At 42.9% G+C, this 15,442-nt stretch overlaps 1 protein-coding gene across 2 annotated transcripts in view; it reads left to right on the forward strand.

Moving 5' to 3' along the window:
* The first annotated feature begins 8,362 nt into the window (after positions 1-8,362).
* Positions 8,363-15,442, forward strand: part of PHF3 (PHD finger protein 3) — an 89,105-nt gene continuing 82,025 nt past the window's right edge. The window contains exon 1 of one of the 2 annotated variants that reach the window (XM_063442963.1): positions 8,363-8,461. The gene's annotated coding sequence lies outside the window, so the exon portion shown is untranslated. Of the gene's footprint in view, positions 8,462-10,102; positions 10,605-15,442 lie in introns of those variants that run through there. The other variant, XM_063442964.1, reaches the window with a different exon arrangement.

The raw sequence follows: 15,442 nt of genomic DNA on the forward strand, positions 1-15,442 counted from the left end.
TATGGACAGAAATGAAGGCTTAAGGGTCAGTCAAAGATTCTACTGATTTATCCCTGTCATTTCCGGTTCGTGCGGTTCACATGGGACGAACAAGATACACTAATATAACTATCACCTAATTCAAGCCCACATGCCGACCGGGCAACCGTATGACCACAGCATGACAAACCTTGCCATATACATATGTTGTCCAGTTTGTGCGATTAAACGCACGAACGGACAGGTTTGGGAATAAAATTACATTTATGTAAAAAAAAATACTTGCAGGGTCAAAAGGGGGGTTATTGTATATAGTTACATTTTGTAGGAAAACTCCACATACGAATGGGTTAAATATATGTTCCAAATTACACATATTGGTATACACATGGTTAAAGATTCCACACTGCCACCTTCAGGTCAGCAAGGATATTGCTATTATTGGATTATCACATTACTTTCCTGAACTCTATACATAATCTCACAGATACCTCATATATTTTCACAAGGGGTTTAAATTATACTACTACATTTACCATGCCTCTACTCAGACACTACCAACTACAAAGCAACATACGGAATTACGGAGATCTTACAAACACCATCTCCTGACCTATACAGGTCAAAACAAACATAATTAAAGTTAATATAATTGTGACACTTGTATATATATTTCATACGGTTTCATCTATTTAGTTACAGGTACTACTGTTACCTATACGGATTACCAGGTTTCAATAACCTATACTACCAGGTACGTACACCTGCTTACAGTAGATCCATAAAAAATCTCCCACAGAATAGACAAGTACTGGCAATTAGGGTCATAGGGGCCAATAGGTAATTCCTCTTTTCTCTGCACTATGCTTAGGAATAGTGGTCCCGCGAGCAGGGCCGGCCTTAGGGGTATGCGAGCTGTGCGGCCGCACAGGGCGCCATGGACCAGGGGGCGCCCTGACAGCCGACACAGCTCGCACATTGCCGGTGTCAGGGGAGGAAAAGCAGGTACCCGGGTGGGGGATTAATTATTCTCCAGCCGGATCTATAAAAAAAAAATAAAAAATCGCGGCAACGGGGGTGGGGCTTAATGACAGGCAGAGGCGGGGCTTGTCGCTAATACATACCCAAAGCCCCTGCACAGGATGAAGGAAGGACAACAACCAAGTGCATCCACTCCCCCTTCCAGCCAAAATGGAAAGAGGTAAGTCTGTATTGTCTGTGTGTGTATGTGTGTGTGACTGCCTGTGTGTCTTCATGTCTGTGTGTGTGTGTGAGAGACTGAATGTGTGTCTGCATGCCTGTGTGTGAGACTGTCTGTGTGTCTGCATGCCTGTGTGTGTGTGTGTGTGAGACTGTCTGTCTGTGTCTGTGAGACTGTGTGTCTGTTTGACTGTCTGCCTGTGTGTGTTTGTTTGTGTGTGACTGTCTGTCTGACTGCCTGTGTGTGTGATTGCCCGCCTGCGTGTGACTGTCTGCCTGCATGTGTGTGTCTGCATGCCTGTGTGTGTGTCACTGTCTGCCTGTGTGACTGTCTGTCTGCCTGCCTGTATGTGTGACTATCTGTGTGACTACCTGCCTTTGAGTGTGACTGTCTGCCTGTAACTGAGTGTGTCTGACTGTCTGCCTGTAACTGAGCATGTCTGACTGTCTGCTTGTAACTGTGTGACTCTGTGCCTGTGTTTGTGACTGTATACAGGCAACATGGTGGGGAGGGAGGGAGGGCGGGGGGGGGGGGGGGCGGCGCCATGAAGCCTTGTCGCACAGGGTGCCTAATGGCCTAAATCCAGCCCTGTCCGTGAGGCCAAAACCCCGTTTCAAACTCGGAGGCAAACACCCCTCGGGCCACACGTGAGGTAGCCGCCTCGCATGTATCATAGAGAGGGCCTCACCTGTCACTCCCCTTCCTATTTTTCTGGTTACAGTCACCGAGAGGCCGACATCCTGCCACAATGTTCAGTGGCCACAAAAATCCCCTCGCGCCAAGCATAGATAGAGCCTCTCAAGCCGCTTGGCAACTAGCAGGGCCTCACCTGTCACCAAAAAACAATAAGCATTGTGATCCTTGTCAGCAGGTAGCACGGTCCTCTAGGGCAAAAACATGCACAGTCGTTTAATGCAACTTCATTCCAGGCACTTTATTTGTAAGTTTACACATGAGGCAGCAGCAAATGAAAACATAAATGCAATAATGTAACACAAATCCCTATAAACAAAAAGCCTAGCTCATCTGAGCACTAACTCATTTATTATAAATTACTAATTTATTGGTTTCACCAACCTAGTGTCTTTGTCCGCTCTCAGCACTCCAGTGCTCCAAGCCAGCCTTGACTGCTTCCCTCTCTGCACTCCCAGTGCTCCAAGCCAGCCTTGATTCTCTCACTGGAGAGAACAGCCTCTCTCCTACCTGCTTCCAGGGAGGAAGCCAGCAATCCCCCTTTTCCTGCCTAGCAGGGAGGGGTTTATTCCCACTGCCACAGCTGATTATCTGCAGCTGAGCAGTGGGTTGGAGACAGTCCAAAAAACCCTGGTCTGGATCTATGTCTCCCAAGAAAACCACTAAACTGTGGAGTGGAGCATTGGCCCACCCTGCTCTCCAAATGCTCCACCCCAGGGGCCCATAACTATACTTAGCTTTGTGTTGCCTACAACACAGACTACACATACTCCCCCTGGGGTTAAATGGCCTCTCTGCCTTCACTTTATCACAGCATAATGGTTTTGCCTCACAGCATAGCTAGTAAGCCAGTACTAAACTACTGGGTTTCAAATAATAATTTTATCTTTCATTTTATTCAAGTATGTCTCATGAAGGTGATGAAGAGCTATCTCTTCATGGCACCCCAACTAGGGTCGAGACACCCTCTTGTAGGGGAGATATTGCCAGTCCGGCATCAATCAGATCCTGGATGATCCCACGCATCACCACCGAGTTAAGGAGGCGACAAATCCCCAACCCTGCCACAGCAAGGAAAGCGGAGCTATTCAAACTCCTAAGCACTACAATCGACAAAAAGGAAGCAGTGGAAGGCCCCAGCAACACCAACTCAGTTGATATCCATGCTGTGCTGGCCTCGCTCATGAACTCTATGGGCAAGGTCAATGACAGACTGGCTAACCTCGAGGCGGTCACGACAGCCCTCACCAAGGCTGGTCTTCCTGATACTGCTCAACAGGCACCAACCGAACCACGGGTATTATCTCTTCAGATTATCAGGACATTGACCCTGCACACACTATCCCAGCCCACATTAAGAGAGACATCATGGAAGGCAAAGATGTCAACCTAGCATCCCTACTAATTGCCTCCCAGGATGTGGTGGAGAATAAGACCTATATGTACGATGAAGTATCTGTGGTGGTCAGATCCAAAGACGCAAGGTTAAACCGGAAACTGACCATTCCAGATTTTGAATTAGCCTTTGGTATATTTAGAGATGTAATTTGTGAAGTGCACCCTAAGAGAAGGGAAGAGTTTGATCGCTATATGCACAAGCTGGTGGACTTGGGGAAGAAATATGGTGGGTCTGCTTTTTACGAATACCGTAGGTCTTTTTCCACTAAGGTGTCTGGCGCTCTCTCTCAGTATGGTACTCGTATCAACTGGAACAGACTAGCTACAGAGCTATTCTGTAGACACTTCGCAGGTCTCAAAACACCGGCTTGTGCATCCTGCACTTCTACTACTCACACTACCAATTTTTGTTCTCACACGGCAGACGACCGTAATCAGTCACCTAGCACCAGCTACGCGGGTAGAACTGAGAGAACCACCAGAGACAAACTGGGTAGTCCTATCATTTTCTTTGGTAAATCACAAGTGTGCAATAATTTCAATGTGGGCACATGTAGCTTTAGTGCATGCAGGTTATTGCATATTTGTTCACATTGTTTCAGGGCACATGCAAAAACCATGTGTCCAAATAAAATGTACCCTAAACCATACCTAACGTCTGTTGCATTCATGTCTTCTCAGCACTACTAACCAATTACCCTTCCAGACATATGGTACATTTTCTCATATCTGGTTTCTCAGAGCGGTTCCATACAGGCATTATTCATATGCCCACTGGCCAACTTGAATGTCCAAATTTACAATCAGCACAACAAAACCCAACAGCCGTAGATACACTCTTAGCCCAAGAGCTGGCAGAGGGGTTCTTGTTCGGGCCTTTTAAAACCCCACCTTTTACGGCATGGCACACAAATCCCATAGGGATAGTCACAGGGAAATCTTCCCTCAAGCAGAACCTCATCATAGATCTGTCAGCCCCTCATACCTCATCTACACCGAGTCTGAACTCTCTTATTCCCTCCGAAGAGTTTTCCCTACAATATGCCATTATAGACCATGCCATTACAGCCATTATGCAAGCAGGGATCGGAGCGTGGCTAAGTAAGACTACTACCTATCCACCCCACACTATGGCACTTACATGGCATCAAATGGGCAGATAACTATTACTTTTTCTCCCGCTTAACCTTTGGGTCAAAAAGTAGCCCCCAAATCTTCGACACTTTTGCAGAATCACTTTGCTGGTTGTTACTCAACATTTCTCGATGCCCCATAGTCATCCATTATCTGGACGATTTCTTACTGATAGAAGAAAAGCCCTTTCCCCACAGGAGTCTCAAAGCAACCATTAGTCTGTTTGACCAACTGGGAGTCCCAGTATCCAACAAGAAAACCGAAGGCCCAAATACAATCATTACATTTCTAGGTATACAACTAGACTCTGCCTCTATGCAAGCTAGTTTACCACAAAAGAAAATCACAAACATACTCAACAGCATCAACCATTACATTTTGCTGGGTAATTGCAACCGCAAGGAACTTTAATCTCTCATAGGTTCCTTGAACTTTGCCATCTCTCAAGGACGTGCTTTCATATCCAGACTTCTCTGTCTTTTTCCACATTTCAAACATGACCACTATAGACTGTCCTTGGATGCGCACGCCATGGCAGATCTATACATGTGGAAAGAATTCTTGACCACCTGGAATAGTAAAAGCTTGTTCCTACCAGAGTTGACTGACACATCTCCAACCATATGGTCAGACGTGGCGTCTACCACAGGTTTCGCAGCAATCTTTGGGAACGAATGGCTTTGGGGTAATTGGCCTGAAGAAGTCTATGACTTAGAAGGCTTTTTTACAACCTCAGCTTTTTTTGAGATTTATCCCATTGTAGCAGCTGCCGTGGCATGAGGACATTTATGGTCAGGCTTGTCAGTCCGTTGCCACACAGACAACCAAGCAACATGTCACATCATTAACAAAGGCCATTCATCATCCCTAACAATCATGAGATTTCTCAGGAAACTCACGTGGTTAGCAGCATGTCACAATTTCTACTTGGTCTGCGTTTATGTACCAGGCATTACTAACATTGTAGCTGACAGTCTGTCTCGTTTCAACTTTCAGGCTTTTCAGCAAGCACTCCCGTCAGCAGCACTAGCAGCCACAGCCACCCCTCCGTTCCAGCAGCTAACCATGGACTAGAACTAATCATGCAACATAGCAGGGATCTGTCCAAATTAGCACTATCATCCAACACTCACAAAACATACAACAGAGCCTTCACACTTTTCACAAGATTTCTATCTGACCACAACATAACACAACCTTTCGTCATGGCATCTATTATAGCCTTCGCTTCTTTTTGCCACCTTAAATTACACTTATCTTTTGATGTCATCTTATCAGGTAAAGAACATACTCAGAGGTATTCAGAAATCTGTTCCTCCACGTCCTCCACAGATATTACCTATAGATAACACACTTTCCAGTCATTATCCAACCTATTAGACTCCAAACCTTTTCACTCTACTACCAACACAGTCATCAAAGCTGCCATGTACATAGCATTCTACGGTTCCTCAGGCCAAGGGAATTCACTACTATCACCACCACTCAAAAAGACAGATGTCTTCTACGCACACACCTATGCAAACACATGGATCACTACATACTGTCCCTACATCAGTCAAAAACAAGCCAGCACGCACCTCCAGTGAAGATCACTTATTTACCTACACACAACAAATGGTGTCCAGTAACAGCTCTAGATTTCTACCTTTCACTTACCCCATCAACACCATTACTACACCTATTCTCACTAAAAGGATCTGTACTCACTACTACGACTTTCATGCGATACATCAGATCTCTGTTAACCATGCTAGGTTTTAACCCTTCACTCTACTCAGGTCACTCCTTCCGCATAGGGGCGGCCTCCACAGCTTCCAGCGTTAACATACCGGTACATATCATTAAATCATTGGGGCGGTGGAAGTCATCCGCCTACACAATCTACATACCAAAACCTACACAGGAATTAAGAAATGCTTTTAAAAAAATGTTTGGATAATTGTATATAATTGTTGACTGTATTAAATCTTTGGTTATTCAATTTTTGCCCTCTTTATTTACAGGCCTACCGTATCGTCGGTATCGGCACACCACAACCGACTTTGCTCTTTTATTCTATCCTACGTTCTCACTTGAACCTTACTCCATATACGGCTTAATGCCCCTTACACAAATAGTACTTAGTTATGTCTCCTCTTGTTTTGCCTATTATATCTGTTCTTGTTTTATTTTGTATTCCCAGTCCATGTACAGTCCTGTCTTGTCCTGCCCCTGTTCTGTTAATGTTTCCCTTATGTATTGTGTACATGTTCTGGGTTTAGCTTCCTATACTTCTCTGGTTCTGGGAATGGAAAATGGAAATGGTTCTGGAAATGTTTTTGCCCCATTTGTTCAGGGCCATTTGGACTTCAATGAATAATCCTATTTGACTAATTAAGAAATGTAGTACGTTGCAATTCCCTTCGTCTAAATGTAATTTCTAAAATGAAAATAGCGTTCGAAAGCGAATGCATCAATGGACGACCAAGTCTTATTCATAGTGAACACACTTGCAGGGTCTTAGCTTGTGGCAGACTGGCAACACAACAGGTGCCAGTTTGCATTAAAGGACCACTATAGTGCCAGGAAAACAATCTCATTTTCCTGGCACTATAGGGTCTTTGGGACCACCCCATCTCTGGGTTCCACTCTCGCCAGGCTGAAAGGGGAGGAAGGGGTTAATCACTTACCTTTCTCCAGTGCCGGGGACTCTCCTGCCTCTTCCGATGTCATCCACGGCAAGAGCCGTGCGTGCATTCAATCAGTCCATAGGAAAGCATTTCTCAATGCTTTCCTATGGACGTTAGCGTCTTCTCACTGTGAAAATCACAGTGAGAAGCGCTGAAGCGCCTCTAGCGGCTGTCAAAGAGACAGCCACTAGAGGCTGGATTAACCCTAATGTAAACATAGCAGTTTCAGAGAAACTGCTATGTTTACAGCTGCAGGGTTAACCCTAGATGGACCTGGCACCCAGACCACTTCATTGAGCTGATGGGGGGGATGGGGGGTTGACCTGTCTGATCAACTGCTACAGCCATAATAATTCATGTGAAAGACCAGGGCATGGTATAAAAAAGTAGACATTTATTTAATGAGATGGCATCCGACAATAGCTTTATATTATTCAAAAAGGCAAACACATTTCAGTTTCAGCTAATTTCTGGGCATCTTACTGAGTGCCACAGTTAGGAACCATCAGTGAAGGCTGCTTCCGAATACCAGCAACCCCTAAAAAGAAAACGCCCCAAAAAAGGTGCAGGGTACCAGAGGGGCATAAGAACTGAGACCAGTTTCTACTACCCTGAGTGCCTCTCTCCTATTACGTTGCAACATTGTATTTACAAACATTCTATAGAATGGCTTGAATAAAAAAAAAAACTTGACTCTTCCATATGGAATAAAAGACTAATTTTCAAGTATTTTTTTTCCAATGATTTAATATTTTTGGATATATTTTTTAAATTATTATTTTTTAAATTAAAATATTTAAAACAAAAATAATCATACATATTAAAATTATATCTATATATTTTAGAAATTATTAAAAAAAAAAAAATAAGAATTAAATCATTTAAAAAGATGATCCAAAAATATTAAACCATTAAAAAAAAATGTATCCAAAAATATTAAATCAAGGCCAAACTACACTAATAAATATAATTGTACTGCACTTCCCAGCCTCCCACATCTATCCCACATTATGGAGGCGATCGGTGCCTTCCATTAACACCCCGCAAACTTGGGTCCATACAAACAAACCCGAGTATGACATGCGAGTATAAAGTATTTCTAAAATACTCTAACTCTGCCATAATATTTCCATTTCTTGTCTGAAATCCTGTTAATTCACAGTTTAGTTAATAACCGCCAAAGCCAACAGAACGCGCGAGAACGAAGCAAAAACATGCTCTAATTTCTTCTTCGATCCCGTTCACAGAGCGAGTCACGTGTGGGGAGGCACGTGCGTGTGTCAGCGAAGTGCGCGTGCCCGCGGCTCGCCGTTTCCCCCTGCGCGCGAGGAAGGAGGAGGCCGGAGACATGAAAAGCTCGTCAGCTGTGACCGCCCCCAGCTCGGTGAGTGACCCCCGGGCACAGGAGCCCGCGAGCTGCCCGAATTGGGGCGCTTGTGTACCGTGTCTGTGACGGAGACTTGTAATAAATCGGGAGGGGAGCGGCTGGCAGCGCGGCGTAATGACAGGAGGCCTTCTCCAGCCGTCCTGGTGTGCGCAGCTAATGGGCGTGTGAGTGTTTATATGGCCTGATCCAGCGTGTGTGTGTATATGTATGTATGTATGTGTATTTATATGGCCTGATCCAGCATGTGTATGTGTTTATATGGCCTGATTCAGTGTGTGTGTGTGTTTATATGGCCTGATCTAGCGTGTCTGTATGTGTATTTGTGTATTTATATGGCCTGATTCAGTGTGTGTCTGTTTGTATGTGTGTGTGTGTGTTTATATGGCCTGATCCAGCGTGTGTCTGTTTGTATATGTGTGTGTGTGTTTATATGGCCTGATCCATTATGTGTGTGTTTATATGGCCTGATTCAGTGTGTGTGTGTTTATATGGCCTGATCCAGCGTGTGTCTTTGTATATGTGTATTTATATGGCCTGATTCAGTGTGTGTGTGTGTGTGTGTGTGTGTTTATATGGCCTGATCCAGCATGTGTGTGTGTGTGTTTATATGGCCTGATTCAGTGTGTCTTTGTATGTGTGTATTTATATGGCCTGATTCAGTGTGTGTGTGTGTGTGTGTGTGTTTATATGGCCTGATCCAGCACGTGTATGCATGCATGTGTGTTTATATGGCATGATCCAGTGTGTGTGTGTGTGTGTTTATATGGCCTGATTCAGTGTGTGTCTTTGTATGTGTGTATTTATATGGCCTGATTCAATGTGTGTGTGTGTGTGTGTTTATATGGCCTGATCCAGCATGTGTATGCATGCATGTGTGTGTGTTTATATGGCCTGATCCAGCATGTGTATGTGTGTGTGTGTGTGTTTATATGGCCTGATCCAGCATGTGTATGCATGTGTGTGTGTTTATATGGCCTGATCCAGCATGTGTATGCATGCATGTGTGTGTGTTTATATGGCCTGATCCAGTGTGTGTTTTTATATGGCCTGATCCATTCCTATTAACGATAAATCATGTGTGTGTGTTTATATGGCCTGATTCAGTGTGTGTTTTTATATGGCCTGATCCATTCCTATTAACGATAAATCATGTGTGTGTGTGTTTATATGGCCTGATTCAGTGTGTTTTTTTATATGGCCTGATCCATTCCTATTAACTATAAATCATGTGTGTGTGTTTATATGGCCTGATTCAGTGTGTGTCTTTGTATGTGTGTATTTATATGGCCTGATTCAATGTGTGTGTGTGTGTTTATATGGCCTGATCCAGCATGTGTGTGTGTTTATATGGCCTGATCCAGCATGTGTATGCATGCATGTGTGTGTGTTTATATGGCCTGATCCAGCATGTGTGTCTGTGTGTGTTTTTATATGGCCTGATCCAGTGTGTGGTTTTATATGGCCTGATCCAGTGTGTGTTTTTATATGGCCTGATCCAGTGTGTGTTTTTATATGGCCTGATCCAGTGTGTGTTTTTATATGGCCTGATCCAGTGTGTGTTTTTATATGGCCTGATTCAGCGTGTGTGTGTGTGTTTTTACATGGCCTGATTCAGCGTGTGTGTGTGTTTTTACATGGCCTGATTCAGCGTGTGTGTGTTTGCACTGACATGAATGACTGGAGGTAGGTAGACTGTGTGTGTACTAACCGGTCATGTATGGCAGGAGGTAGGTAGATCTGAGCACTGAGCTTGCACTGTGCCTTGCTGGGACTACAGTGCTGCTTGCGCTCACGTCTTTCCTGGATTATATGTTATGACCGTGCTGCTCGGTGTGCTCTCATTACACCATACATGTCACATGTAAAGAGCACACTATAGCTGGTGGCTGTACAAAGTGTGTAAAATGGCTGGGCCTGGGCTGCATCCACTGTGGGCTGGAGTTCTGCTTGGTCTGCTGTGTGTTGCCCTATCATTGCTTTCTGTGTGAGTATTCTGTTTGCCATTCCAGCTAGTAGGAGTTTCTTCAAAATTCTCCTTGTTCCTAGTTCTGTGTTTGACCATGCAACTTCTATCAACCATTCCTATTAACGATAAATCATAGAATATGTATCTACACACATACTTTGGGCATGTGAAATGGTAAACAGATTATTACAGCTATTTCCCGTGTGTTGGTTGTGCTTTTTTTTTTTTATTTTATGAAGATGAAGCATGCATTTTTATTTTTTTGCATTAAAGATGTGTTCTATTTTATATTTCTATAAACACTTCTGTTTCGGTGATAAAGAAGGCAATGTGCTTGTTGGTTGTCAGATCTAGACAGGCACAGTGTTATATTTTCTTTAACATGCTAGCATGACCGGAGTTATTGAGTTTTTCTCAGAGGAACCCCTATTGACTTTGCCTTTGATATAGGAAGTTTAGCTTTATTAATGATTATTTGATCACATTGATTGCTTGTGAATCTGTGAAGAATTTTGTTAGAAAATAAATATGATTTATAACTTGCGATACTCCATTTAACTCTTGTATTTTGATTTAGTCATTTACCAGCATTATGTGTAGACTTTATTGATAAAAAATTTTGAACTTAAAATTAGGGATCGACCGATATTGATTTTTTTTTTTAGAGCCGATACCGATAATCTGTGAAATTTCAGGCCGATAGCCGATAACTTGCCGATATAATGTACATTTACCATTTTGAAAAAATAAACTAATCCTAAAGGTAAATGCACAAAATATACATGCCACATGTAGTGGGAGCTGTGTTTGTGTAGTGTGTATATATAGTGAATGCAGAGTGTGTTTGTGTAGTGTGTATATATAGTGAATGCAGAGTGTGTTTGTGTAGTGTGTGTATATATAGTGAATGCAGAGTGTGTTTGTGTAGTGTGTGTATATATAGTGAATGCAGAGTGTGTTTGTGTAGTGTGTGTGTATATATAGTGAATGCAGTGTGTTTGTGTAGTGTGTGTGTATATATATAGTGAATGCAGAGTGTGTTTGTGTAGTGTGTGTGTATATATAGTGAATGCAGAGTGTGTTTGTGTAGTGTGTGTATATATAGTGAATGCAGAGTGTGTTTGTGTAGTGTGTGTATATATAGTGAATGCAGAGTGTGTTTGTGTAGTGTGTGTATATATAGTGAGTGTAGTGTGTATAGTGAATGCAGTGTTTGTGTAGTGTGTGTATATATAGTGAATGCAGTGTGTTTGTGTAGTGTGTATATATAGTGAATGCAGAGTGTGTTTGTGTAGTGTGTGTAGTGAATGCAGTGTGTATAGTGAATGCAGTGTGTGTTTGTGTAGTGTGTATAGTGAATGCAGTGTGTGTTTGTGTAGTGTGTGTTTGTGTAGTGTGTATAGTGAATGCAGTGTGTGTTTGTGTAGTGTGTATAGTGAATGCAGTGTGTGTTTGTGTAGTGTGTATAGTGAATGCAGTGTGTGTTTGTGTAGTGTGTATAGTGAATGCAGTGTGTGTTTGTGTAGTGTGTATAGTGAATGCAGAGTGTGTTTGTGTAGTGTGTATAGTGAATGCAGAGTGTTTGTGTAGTGTGTATAGTGAATGCAGAGTGTGTTTGTGTAGTGTGTATAGTGAATGCAGAGTGTGTGTTTGTGTAGTGTGTATGCAGAGTGTGTGTTTGTGTAGTGTGTATGCAGAGTGTGTGTTTGTGTAGTGTGTATGCAGAGTGTGTGTTTGTGTAGTGTGTATGCAGAGTGTGTGTTTGTGTAGTGTGTATGCAGAGTGTGTGTTTGTGTAGTGTGTATGCAGAGTGTGTGTTTGTGTAGTGTGTATGCAGAGTGTGTGTTTGTGTAGTGTGTATGCAGAGTGTGTGTTTGTGTAGTGTGTATGCAGAGTGTGTGTTTGTGTAGTGTGTATGCAGAGTGTGTGTTTGTGTAGTGTGTATGCAGAGTGTGTGTTTGTGTAGTGTGTATGCAGAGTGTGTGTTTGTGTAGTGTGTATGCAGAGTGTGTGTTTGTGTAGTGTGTATGCAGAGTGTGTGTTTGTGTAGTGTGTATGCAGAGTGTGTGTTTGTGTAGTGTGTTTGTGTAGTGTGTTTGTGTAGTGTGTTTGTGTAGTGTGTTTGTGTAGTGTGTTTGTGTAGTGTGTTTGTGTAGTGTGTTTGTGTAGCGTGTGTGTAATGCAGTGTGTGTGAAGTGATGTCATTTGTGTAGAATGGGGGGTGGGAAAGCATTTTTTTTATATTTAAATGGTGTTTTTTTTTTTTTGTCCCCCCCCTCCCTCCCTGCTTCTTACCAGGGAGGGGGATATAGTATTCCCTGGTGGTCCGGTGGCTTGTTACGTACTGTGGGGAGGCCGACAGCAAGCGCTGACTTACCTTGCCAGCAGCTCCCCTGTGTAAATCTCGTGGCCCTTAGTGCTGCGTGGAGCGTTGCCATGGTAACCAGTGGCAACGCTCTGCGGCCGCGGATCTCGCAAGATTTACACAGGGGAGCTGCAGGAGCTGCTGGCAAGGTAAGTCAGCACTTGCTGCCGGGCCGCCGGGCTTGTAATGAGCCTGGTGGTCCTAGGAGGTATTATCGGCAATATCGGTATCTGAATTGACCGATACCGATATTGCCGAAAATACCGAATATCGGCAGATTTATATCGGTAAAACCGATAATCGGTCGATCCCTACTTAAAATAAAACAAACCTTATAAATGTTCTTTTTAAATGGTTAAAGCTAGGTATATTTTAAAAATTTTCATGTGTATGGTATGAGCTGTCATTGGCTCCTGTTTTTTTTTTTTTTATGGTTTTTGAATAAGTTATGTTACAAATGCAGTGTAAACATAGTTGGTTTGACCTTCTAAATAAACTAGCGGAAATGTAGTTTAACCCTTTAAGAACTGATGCAATTGTTCTGAACCAAAACAAAACCTAGAATTTGAGCTATATGGCTCAATCATAATGACCCATTTCATATTAAGTGCACCCACACGTATTATATATCATTTTGTTCAGAAGAAATATGGCTTTTATTACACATCCAATATTTATATATTAAACATTATTTGAATAAAAACAAAAAAATGTAATTGTATTTTCTTTGTTCTCTGTGATATTTTAACTGTGAATGTGGTAATACTGTTTGCTTTTACTGTAACAAAATTTGAGTTTCAGCAATGTATCACGAGTACAACAGGGGTTTTTGAAACGTAAATGGTCAAATATAGGGCTTGAAAATTAAGTTCTCTTGGCTTTCTGTCTGGGGATTCTGGCAGGTCTCTCAAATTGTAATTAATAAAATCACATAAATATGAAAAAAGATTACATCCATCGACTATTAGAATTTAAGAATATATCAGGGCTTAACAAATTTGTTTGGAATCTAGGAGCCAGCTAAAAAAACGTTAGGAGCCTGTCATTTTCAATGAGAAAATGCAATTCTTAAAGGGACACTATAGTCACCAGAACCACTACAGCTTAATGTAGTTGTTCTGGTGTCTATAGCATGTTAATGCACGTGTTTCCATGTAAACAGTGCCTTTTCTACGAAAAGACAGAGTTTACATTTCTGCTTAGTAACACCTCTAGTAATAGTCACTCAGACTGTCACTGCTGCATAACGTGCAGCACCCGGGTTCAGTGTCTCCAAGCTCTGCATGGAGGCGCTGAATGTTCCTCATAGAGATTAATTTAATTTTTATTATTGCGATTTATATAGCGCCAACAGATTCCGTAGCGCTTTACAATACTATTAGAGGGGGATTTGACTATAAATAGGACAATTACAAGAAAACTTACAGAAATGAAGGGTTGAAGAGGGCCCTGCTCAAATGAGCTTACAGTCTATATTTAATGTAGCTCTATGAGGAGATGCGGATTGGTACGTGCATGCACTAAATCCTTCCAGTGCTTTCCTAAGGGAAAGCATTGGCTTAGCTGAGATCATAAAGATTGATAATCTCAGCCATGGCGAAACTGGCACGGCGTGGAAAAATGTGGAAAAAAGATGAGTAAAAACACCTTCTTCGTGCGCTTGGAGGGGGCAGGTACTTAAACGCACACACTCTGACAGGCTCTTGCTCTCACACATTCTCTGATAGTCTCACGCACACACACACACTCTCTCTCTGACAGGCACACACACACTCTCTCTCTCTGACAGGCTCACACTCTCTCTCTGACAGGCACACACACACACACACACACTCTCTCTCTGACAGGCTCTCATATACACGCACACACACTCTTACGCTGACGACAGGCTCTTGCTCACCCGCTCTTGACAGGTTCTCGCTCACACACTTACTTTTTTGTTTTAATTGAAACCCACTCGGCTCCCGGCATCATTAGACAGCGCGAGGGAGCAGAGAGCAGCTGCACGCAGAGTACCGCTCCCTTGCGCGCCACCCACAATGCTCCCGCTGACTGCCGCCTCCATGTTTCCGCTGGCGGGCAGCTCCCTCTATGCTCCTCAGAATAACTAATCTGGAGACTACATTTTAACCCCTTAAGGACACTTGATATGTCGTGATTCCCTTTTATTCCAGAAGTTTGGTCCTTAAGGGGTTAAAGGGATCCAAAGATTGCAGCATTTGAAATGTGCTTAAAAGTTAAATGTACGTTATTAAACACTCCAAGAACATAACCACTACAGCAGGCTTTGATTATTGTGCTTTCCTCCCCAATTGTAAGCAGACAGGCGTTTTTTTGAATGGTTTGAGTTCTTTCTTTGGGTTCCTTAGGTGAGCTTCCCCCCTCCACTTCTAATGCAGAGATAAGCTCTGAAGAGCTTACGGAAGCTTCTGCTTGGGTGTTTCCAGCTCTCCGGTGTTGGTTTTGGAGGCGGGGAGGAGTGCTCAGTGGATCTCCGGTAAGAAGTCAAACTTTTAGAAAATGGTCTGACTATTTACATTAAAGGGACACTATAGTCATCCAGACCACTTCAGCTCAATGAAGTGGTCTGGGTGCAATGTCGCTCTGGTTTTAACCCTTCACATGTAAACATAGCGTGCAGAGCAGA

The sequence above is a fragment of the Pelobates fuscus genome, chromosome 2 (assembly GCF_036172605.1).
Source record: "Pelobates fuscus isolate aPelFus1 chromosome 2, aPelFus1.pri, whole genome shotgun sequence".
Classification (NCBI taxonomy): Eukaryota; Metazoa; Chordata; class Amphibia; order Anura; family Pelobatidae; genus Pelobates; species Pelobates fuscus.